A 10,683-nucleotide genomic window follows, 5' to 3' on the forward strand; every position below is an offset into this window, starting at 1 on the left:
TTTTTTTTTTTATCAACGTTGTATTCATGTTTAAAAGTTACTGGTAACAAAACGTCTTTTTCTGCCATCGCCATGCCCCTTTACAATTGTTATGGCTCAATGCAGATTTCAGTTATCTCAACCAACCATCGAAAACATTGAGTGTGTCGGCAACAGGTGTAACCGGCAGGAAGCCTTTACACCAGACTTCTCGCTCTACTGCTGACAAGAATAATGGTCCCGATAATTAGGCTCGCGAGAACACCACACACGACTGTACAGCTTCAGACTGTTTTACCGTTTGTGCGTGCGTGTGTGAGTGTATTGTGTATGTGTGTGTGTGTGTCTGTGTGTGTGTGTGTATGTCTGTATGTGTGTGTGTGTTTGTGTGTGTGTCTGTGTGTGTGTGTCTGTGTCTGTGTGTGTGAGAGAGAGAAAATGTATGTGCTGACACCAGCTAAACATTAATTGTTTACCCGACTGTACAGCCTGGCTTTAGTTATCTCCCCTTATAGTGATATTCTAGCATAAGTTTTTGTATTGCTTTGCCTGGCATGATTTGTGATATCGATGGGTTATTTTTTTTTTTATATTTATATTAAAAGTTGTGTCTGATATTTTGTCTCTTTAGGCAGAATACGAAGCTGAGGCAAATAATAATGTTTTAAAAAATAAATTAAAAAGTTTATGAGCTGCCATCTGCTTTATTCCTTTTTGAAAGTAATTTATCAGGCAAAACACTTTTTTTTACTGCCATTTTTAGCTTTTGAAAAACAGATTCCTAACACTTATTCGCTATATTCGATATATTTTTGGTTTGGGTGACAGGACACATAATTTCAGACTAAATATCCCAGCCTAAATATCTCACGGACAAATGATCTCTTGAAAAATGATTTCAGGACAAATGATTCCATTGTATATAAAACCTAACACAGTGTACATTAGACCATATATAATTATTACATGTGATATTAAGCATTATGTGTTTCTCTACGGCATGAATAAGATATTGCCAAGAACATTCCTTCCCATGGGACAAGCGTTCTGCTGTAATCTCCACTCCAGGCTTTAAATCCATATCCTAATTGTGTTTAATGTCCTTGTGACAGTATAATTCTAGTATATTCGATGATTTGCTAGAACAAAACAACACGTCCGTAATGTCCTTGTCACAGTATAATTCTAGTTTATTCGATGATTTGCTAGAACAAAACAACACGACCGTATCGTTTTCTTTAGCCTCCACTGTGTCTATGGGGAGTCCGTGAGAGTTGAGAAATTTCAGATCGTTTGTCGTTTTTGAGCTGAAATAAAAATTTTAACGGCTAAAACTATTTCAGACTTTTATTTTGTGATCTTATCAGGGCTCTATGTCTACATCCATTGATGTCTTAAAAATAGCTTTGCTAAAATTGTAAATGATTTTAAAATACAATATAAATCTGTCAGCAGCATAAAATGGAACTTTCAAAATTGCCTTTAAATAAATAGTTCTATTAACTAACGTTAATTTATTTTATTCTCTGCCTTAAGTCATATACGTTAAAATATAACTCCATCGTGTTTAGCCATCTATTAAAACTAAATTTACTTGCATTGCTTTTACCTTCAAATTTACTTTTACCTTCAAATTTACTGTAAATTTACTGTAAATTTACTGTAAATCCTGGTACAACAAAGACCAACTATTATTTCTCAAATGTTAACTAAATTACCCTGATAACATTTCTTCTTTATCTGTGTCTCTCTAGCTTTACAAAATCTATATTTAATAATGGATATATTTCCCTAAAGCTAGTTGATTATTACTTTGGAAAGAACAGTGAGGGTAGGGGTTGTGAACTGGATGTTGTAAAAAGCAACAATGTCTTTGAGCTCCTTCTGTTTTAGGCGATTGTTCACAAGCCCAGTATTAAATTATCTGCCCCTAGTCCCTAGACCCAGCTATTTAATTATCTGCCCCTAGACCCTAGACCCAGCTATTAAATTATCTGCCACTAGTCCCTAGACTCAGCTATTAAATTATCTGCCCCTAGTCCCTAGACCCAGCTATTAAATTATCTGTCCCTAGACCCAGCTATTAAACTATCTGCCCCTAGACCCTAGACCCAGCTATTAAACTATCTGCCCCTAGACCCTAGACCCAGCTATTAAATTATCTGTCCCTAGACCCTAGACCCAGCTTGAAAATTATCTGCCCCTAGACCCTAGACCCAGCTATTAAATTATCTGCCCCTAGACCCTAGACCCAGCTATTAAATTATCTGCCCCTAGTCCCTAGACCCAGCTCCCCTTATTCACCGACAATGCTAAAAAGAATTTTGTAAGAACGAAATATAACAAAAGCATACATTAAATATTAAATATGAAAATTTAGACATCAGACAAAATGGTTCGTTGATAAAAATGAAAGATGCTCTCAAGCAAAATGATTTTGATGCTGGTACAATGTTCCGCTATGTTAGTGTGAATAATTTCGTCATTTAATTCTAAAGAGTCTCAAATATGTGTAATATTTGGCGCAAATAAAATGCTAGAAATCTAACGTACGTTAACCTGTCTCTACGTTGAGAACCTTTAAATCGTTAAAAATTAATATTATAATTGTGCTTACAACAGCTGGAGTAAATGTATATAAACCAAGTAAATTTAGACAACACTACATCTCAAGTTGTGTGCTTACCATCACATTGCCGCTGACATCAAATCCTTTAGGGTAAGTTGTATATTGTGTAATGTGCAATAAATTCCGCTAATCACCTTGCGTAGCTTATATAATATATAGCATAACTAATATGTATATATAGGTTAAGTTTAAACTTATAAAACAATGTTTTACTTTCTATGTAGCCGATCATTATGAAGCTTCTGATCCTACTCATTTTTAGCGTTTGGCTATTCTGTGCCATCACCTACGCCGCAGTGGAAGAGGAGGTAATATATTCATGTTTTAATGTATAAATATCGTTATTGCTATATATTTATGTATCAATTGTGGTAGATTTTATTTCGCCGAAATAATGTTCAGAAAAATTAAACCTGTTATTACAACATGACTTTCGCCACACCGTTGTTTTTTCAACTATTTACATTTCACCCGCCCCACACTGTTGTTTTTTCAACTATTTACATTTCACCAGCCCCACACCGATTGAATTATGTTTTATACACTACACAGGAAAAGTGAGAACCGCGCATTCTACAAATTAATGAGTAACGAATGGGTTGATAAAGTGTAGCTTAAGCTCATGATTGCTAAACTAAAGAATTTCAAGGTTGAATTCCCGGGTAAATCAAACTCGATAGCTGGGGACAACAACATTGCTAAGAGTTTAAACACCAAAATCAAACAACTTCCGCCATGTAGCTTGTTCTAGATGGAAGCAAATACTGAAAGGAACTGTCTAAATGTGGGGTCAACGTCCTGCGTCATAATATAACATTTTAGTTGGGTTGGGGGAAAATATCTTCAAACATCCAAATTAAAGGCAAAGAAGAAGGCGATTAGTGTTTCGTTTGATAACGTCTTATTTCATTAATTAGTTAATTATTTCTTTCAAATATGTGTGAAATTATTCATACATCCATCAAATTCATTAAACCGTTGGTCTGTTTTTAGGCATCCGTTCGCTAATTCATTCACTTTTGTGTCGGTTCGTTCTTTCTTTCATTCGTTCATTCGGTTATTGATACATTTTTACTTTGTTAAATCAAATACCCGTTAAATCATTGATTCACTCATTTATAACATGATTTATCTAGTAATTTATCTGAAGTTCAGTAGATATTAACACATTAAAAAAAGGTTCAATACATTTTCTTCTTCATTTTTGTACTACGTTATTCGATTCTTTTTTAATCAAGGACCACACATGCATATATATATATATATATATATATATACATATATATATATATATATATATATATATATATATATATATATATATATATATGTATATATATATATATATATATATAGAGAGAGAGAGAGAGAGAGAGAGAGAGAGAGAGAGAGAGAGAAAGAGAGAGAGATAATTATCTAGAAATAAAATGAGTTATAAACATTAAACAAACTGGAGTCTACTACCAGAACAATTTTCTTGCAGATTAATGATCCAGTTCGTCGCAACTTACCATCGAAAGAAATAATGGATCAAGCAATAAAAAGAATTCTAGAATTGATGAAGGGTTCACAGGGATAGGGTAGTTCTCTTCTCAATAAACTGAATAATTTTCAAAGATTTACTAAATTTGTTTGCTTAATATGCGTGTTATGTTGTCTTAATTTTTTTGTTGTTCAATGAATCCAGAATTAAAATAAGCTTGAAATGTAACAGGCAAAAATGTAACAGCATAACTTTGACATCTTGAAGTCAGTGAAATGATATCAGCTCGACATGATCCCATCTCAGTTAAATGAAGGAATACACGATGTATGAATACTTCTATTGTATAATATTACTTCGTGTTGATATTTTGGTTACATAAATATATTTACTTTAGTATTCACTTTATAAAAAAAAAATTAGTAAATTCTGAAGTGTGATACAACAGCAATAATTAATTGGTATTGAACAAACATAATGTATAATTCTAAAAACAATGATGTAACATTCAATAAGCGTAGTTCGTAGAAAACTATGATGCTGACCAGAATATAATGACGAAAAAATTTGATCGCTAGTTATATCTTGATAGCTGAGCTTAATTAAACAAACACATCTTGAGACCACTTAAACAGTCACCATTATATTATGTAGTTGATAAATTAAAGCATTTAATCTTCCCTCATCACACATTAGCTTGCATTAATGAAAGAAGAAAAAAAAACTGCATAATTAAATAACCAACGAGATATAGGATAGGAAAAAAATGCTACCTTGTATTATAACCAAACAATTAAGGTTTCAATGTGTAATAAAAAAATAATAAAAATAAATAAACCGGGAGTGATCTCTCCTATACTTTCTCTAATATCTTTATATAATACTAAGAGGGAAGGCACTTGGGAATATAGAAATGATTTTAAATCCATTTTTAATTATTAAACTTTTTAAAATAGAACAGAATCTCGAAGAAAAAAGATTTGCGCACCAAGTGAACTCCAAAACATTATGTACAATAGTGTTGAATATTATTAGTATTCAATAAATTCACATTTCTTTGAGAAATCAGAAATAACGTAAATTACTACTTTCGTTCAACGGAAATTACTCACATTTGAAAAATAGGCATAACATTTTTATCTTTTACTTATGTGTACAATTTAATTTATCTATCTGAAACAGTATTTAAGTTATAGGTTTCTGAAAAAAATTGAAAGTAGAATAAGTACTACTTCCGGTTTTTTAAAATCGCTGAAAAGTTGACACAGAACTACAAATTTGATATAATACTCATACATGACGTTTCGTCAACCTAGCTGTAACGGTACTAAAGTTATAGTGTTCACAGACACATATACACACACATATATACACACACAGACACACGGGCAAGAGTGCAAAATTATGTTTTTCCTACTTAGGGAGGTGTAAAACGTCGAGATTTGCAAAACTGTCGTTTTTTTTAACGTGTGCAATACTTTCTCTATACTTCGTATACGATAAAGTACAAATTAAGAAAGAGAAAATAATACGAAACGGTTCTAATTACAAGTATAGTGGTAGAAAAAAAAAGTAGCATTGAAGTAGCAAGAAGTATTTAAGTGCAGCTAGATATGTTTAGCACTAATGAGTAAATTCTTTAAACTGCTATTTTAATTCTTCAGATTTAGTTGTCGATATTTGACATCCGCACGTTCAAACTCTTTTACACTAGGCCTACATACTCTTAGCACACGTTTATATTTTCCAAAATATAGACATAAAACCAGGATATATCAGAAACGTTCTTCTGTCTATGTCAAATGTGTTGTCTCTACCAACGCGCGGTCACTATGATGTTTCCGTTACGCTGTCGTCATACAAAACGCTTATTTGAATATTTGTACCGTCCAAACCCACCCCAACCGTGTTTGTCCCCACCGTCTTACATCGTCACAAAAAGCCAAACCTCCCCCCCCCCCACATCTAAAAAGACGTCACACCTCGTTCAATAAAGCAGGTCATGTGAGATGGTTGAGTTTGCTGTATCTGTAAAGGTTTCTGCCCATTATTTCACTATGCCTTTAATGAAACAAAGTTATCGAGTATTTCCTTTCATTTAATCGATCAATGATAATTACTTACCTACGTTTAAAATTGTGAAACGAAAAATAGAACAGAAAGGCAAACATAATACTTGAACGCTGTACACTCATTATATACGATCATTCACAAATTATATGTATATACATAATATATTTAATTTTGGCATTCAGTGCTTTGTTTTTTACATAAGCAAATGCATTATGTATGTATCTAGAGTACCTTTGGGGGCATCCATTTATGACGTCCACAAAAAATTGGGATTTTAGAACCATTACCCCCCTCCATCCAAACGTGTCCATGTTCCCTTCCCCCCCCCCCCATCCCCCCCCCCCCCCCCAAAGGTGGACGTCCACACAAATATAGTAAAAGAGAATATGCCAGATGACTAAGTCGAACGATATAAAACATTTTAAAACAATATATGTTTAACTACAATAAAAAGTGCGTTGATACAAATACTTCACTCTTTGATTGTCAAACATTTTAGAAGGCCATGAACGAGTTGTATGCACTAACAACACCAAGAACCGCTTGAATAAAAGCACCGATAATTTTATAATTTAAAAAAAAAAAAACAAAGGCAAGATAGTCTTTTTGTCTTGTTTGTGTGTTTCACCGCCAGAGGCGTAGCATGGGGGGGGGGGGGACAGGGGGGTACATATGTCCCCGGGCGCCGACCTTAGGGGGCGCTAAAATGGGTTGTAAAAACAAATTAAAATGTAATTTTTGCTGCATTTTCACATTATAAATAGTTTGAGGAGGGGGGGGGGGTGCAAATCAAAAGTTTGAGGGGGGGGGGGGGGTGGAAATCGAAAATTTGCTCTCGAGGGGGGGCGCCAAATTCAAAGTTCGTCCCCGGGCGCCGGGAAGAGTCGCTACGCCTCTGTTCACCGCTAGTGTTAGTTTTACTGATACATTTTATTTAATATTTATTTATAACTAATTTTAATGTAGAAGTATAATGTTTTGTATAACGACATATATTGTTTAATAATATGTTTGTTTAATTTCTGTTTAAGTTAGTTTCAACTTTAAAAACTCTAAGGGAGACAATCTAAATATTAGACTACAAATATGGTAATTTTTGTTTGGTCACAAAGCAGTAAATGACATTCACTATATATTATGATATTAAGAATAAATATTAAATTATATATAAGTAAAATTTTGTCGATAGTGTATGTATTTTGTAGATTGAATTTATCATATGATATGAATTGAATACGTAAACTGAAAGAGTAATTAAAATTTACAATACAAGACACCAAAACATTTCATTTTCTGTCATTTGACTTCTCCTCTTGACTACTTAAACGTAGTAAACTTATTTTATAAAGAAGTAACTGGTCTAAAAATGTAATCTCAAGACCAGAAGTCGAAGACCTGGTTATCTAGAATGCTAGGCTAGATCTAGATCCAGAGTGTCTAGTTAGTCTAGTAGTTAAAAATATGGAAAAGTTTGAGAATTTTGTTAGAATGCTCAGGTCCAGCAGGTAGAGGAACAGAGACTTTTGCTAAAATGGAAATTTAAAAGAAAACAACGTGTCCACAAACACATCGACGAGATGGCAAAGTGTTTGTTGGGTTCCCATACAAGACATTGTATTTACAAATGATCTTATCCCTAAAGTTCATTGAAAGAGATTTCATAGCCATTATATTTATCCAAAATAAAAATTAAAAAGTTTTCCTATACAAACTAATGAGCTAGTTTTCAAATCCAGACATTTTTTTTTTACTTTTTTTTTTGGCTTTAAACTAGCTACAAGCCCTTCATAATTCAAACATTTTGTTTGCAGTTGACAGTTTTTATTTGTACAAAGCACCGTTAGATAAAAATGGGGTAATCTTCTAGAGAGAAAAGGTGATTAGCATTCAGATAAACAGATCTGTTCAGAACATAATTTATCAGATATAGAAAATAGTCGATTAAAGGAACTACCAGATAAAGAAGTGTGTTTAGAAAATGACATAAGGCAACAATTCGGTGTATGAACAAACAGTGAGTTGGACTTTCAAAGAAGGGCTGAAGAAATGATTCAGTCAAATCCAACATTTTCTAAAAACCTGGCCACACAAGTCAACGCCGGAGCAGAAAAAAAGAATTCTTTAACACACAGTGAGAAGTTGGTTACTAACCCAGTACCAAATAGTGCTGATGACAAACCAGGTGTTTGTTGAGTAAGATTAGTAATCTATTTTTTGATATCAAACATTTTGGTTTGCAATAAAATATACGCATTTGTTTTTTAAATCAGTGTAAAATGTTTGCATATCCATTAAATGTATGTGTTTATGTATTAGTCACTTCCCATATTTAGTATTAACAAGACTAAGGGACATAATTTAAAGATGTAGTAAAAAAGTTATTGACATATAATTAGACGTAATGTTCGCAACAATCTTTAAAATCTAAATAACAGTTTTACAAAAATATTCAGGTCAATACACATTTATTTTCTAAAATTTACATTTCATATTTTTGACTATTTTAATGTGATTAAAATTTAATAGGAGACTAATAGATTTATTATGTAAGGTATTTAAAGATATTTGAAGCATTCGTTAAACCAGTATTGGGTGCCTTAGCCACTGTTTTTGATATTATAAAATTGTGTTAGATCTATAAGACGTAAGCAGCTGTCGAAACAGAACTAAAAGATCAAAAGCCATGGATCAGGTTATGCAGTTTGTTGAGCCAGCAAAGACATTTGCCAAAGACTCAATCAGACTAGTAAAGAAATGCACTAAGCCAGATAGAAAAGAGTTTCAAAAAATAGCAATGGCCACAGCCATTGGTTTTGCTATCATGGGATTTATTGGATTTTTTTGTCAAGCTGATCCACATCCCCATCAATAACATCATTGTGGGCTCCTAAATAATTCAAGCTGGTTCGAATGTTCATGGCTGTTAGGGTTGAATGTTTTCATCTATTTTTTTCATAAATTATTTCTTCCATTCATCATCATTTTAGAACTGCACATTAAAAGTTTTCAAACTAAAAAAAAAAAAAAAAAAAAAAAAAAGTGTTAGATCTATGTATAAGTAAACCATCTTAAATTAAGTAAGTAGGCTACAAGTAAGACAAAAATATTACTTTTGTAAATCTGTATCGGTCCTCAAAAGCCGATGATGAAAAATGCAATACTAAAGCGAACATGTAAGGCTAACTGAAGCTGTAAATTACATTTGTGAGGCGGAAAAAAAGTAATATAAGTAGGCCTACATATGGTGTACCTCATTTTCATTTTGCAATATAGAATTAGTGAAATGTGTTATTTTTTTCGTTTTTTTTATTGATTTAAATTAATTAAACAGAGATGCGTGTGATATCTTATGTATGTCGCGGCTTGTTCACTTGATATGTAGATAGTTTTCCTCAATTGAGATTTGCTGAATGTTTTTTTAGTCCTTTTACAATGTGACGTACTATTTGTCAGACTAAAAATACCTTTAATAAGATTGTTTTTTCCCATCGGCGTGGTGGACTGAGGTTAGGGGATGTGGGTTTTTAAGTAGAGCTGAAATAAATTTGGGATTACAGAGAATTAAAATAATACAAATTTTAAGCAACCGGAAACGTTATGTTATTACAATGAGACACATCAACTCAAACATTCTTCCCTATCAAACATGTATATCTGAAGCAGTCCTCAAACAGCTTTATATTCATTTTTTATTTTATTTTATTATACATTTAAAATAGTAATACTAACTTATTTGTTGGTTTTACACAGCATCAAAGACATGGACATGAATCGCATATATAGTAATACAATTGAGAAAAAAAAGGCCTAAGAACTAGACTAAAATAAGGTGTGCAAACTCTGATTAGTGGCACGATCTGAATATTTGATTTCATATTTGGGGGAAATTAGTTTCTCACAAAACAGTATTAGATATTCAATGTTTATTATAAGTATAAAAGTAGACTTCAAAATATATATGTGTGTGTCTATAGTGTATGTTTTTTGACAATAAATGTATCAACTGACACACAATGAATGAGAAAACGTAAAACTAAATGAAATGATGAATTACTAGACACTCGAATAATTTGGTTTTATCAGTGCACATCGAAATTTGGCTTCATATTTTTTTATTCACCTAAAAAACTATACATTTCCAAAAACTAAGATATAATATGTTTTACTATTCGGACAAAATGTCACTTTACTGGAATGTTTCTTTCTACATGTATGCTTAAGCGTTTAATGCTTACTATTTTTTTACATTCTGCATTCTTCTTTTACTCTTTACCAGGGGTCTCCAAACTACGGCCCGCGAGGTCCTCTCATCCGGCCCTCGGAGATCTTTTTGTCGTAGGTGTCTGTGGGAAAATGCCACCCCAATGAGATGCCTGGAAGAAACTCTGGCCCCGAACTTATATTTGATAGTTAATGCGGCCCTGGGGCTGAAACGTTTGGAGACCCTGCTCTATATCAATAATAATAAACATTTCCGCACACGTTAAATAAGTTTATTAAGCTAATAAGTACACGCTAC

General features: G+C 32.8%; 1 long non-coding RNA gene across 1 annotated transcript; it reads left to right on the top strand.

Annotated features, from left to right (window-relative positions):
* The first annotated feature begins 2,628 nt into the window (after positions 1 to 2,628).
* LOC131939992 (uncharacterized) lies at positions 2,629 to 4,188 on the top strand. Its single transcript, XR_009386539.1, has 3 exons — positions 2,629 to 2,698; positions 2,833 to 2,916; positions 4,092 to 4,188. It is a non-coding gene; the product is annotated as an uncharacterized LOC131939992 (long non-coding RNA).
* The last annotated feature ends 6,495 nt before the right edge of the window (positions 4,189 to 10,683 follow it).

This window comes from Physella acuta, unplaced genomic scaffold, assembly GCF_028476545.2.
Source record: "Physella acuta isolate Inbredline_101_S28 unplaced genomic scaffold, ASM2847654v3 ptg000002l, whole genome shotgun sequence".
Classification (NCBI taxonomy): Eukaryota; Metazoa; Mollusca; class Gastropoda; family Physidae; genus Physella; species Physella acuta.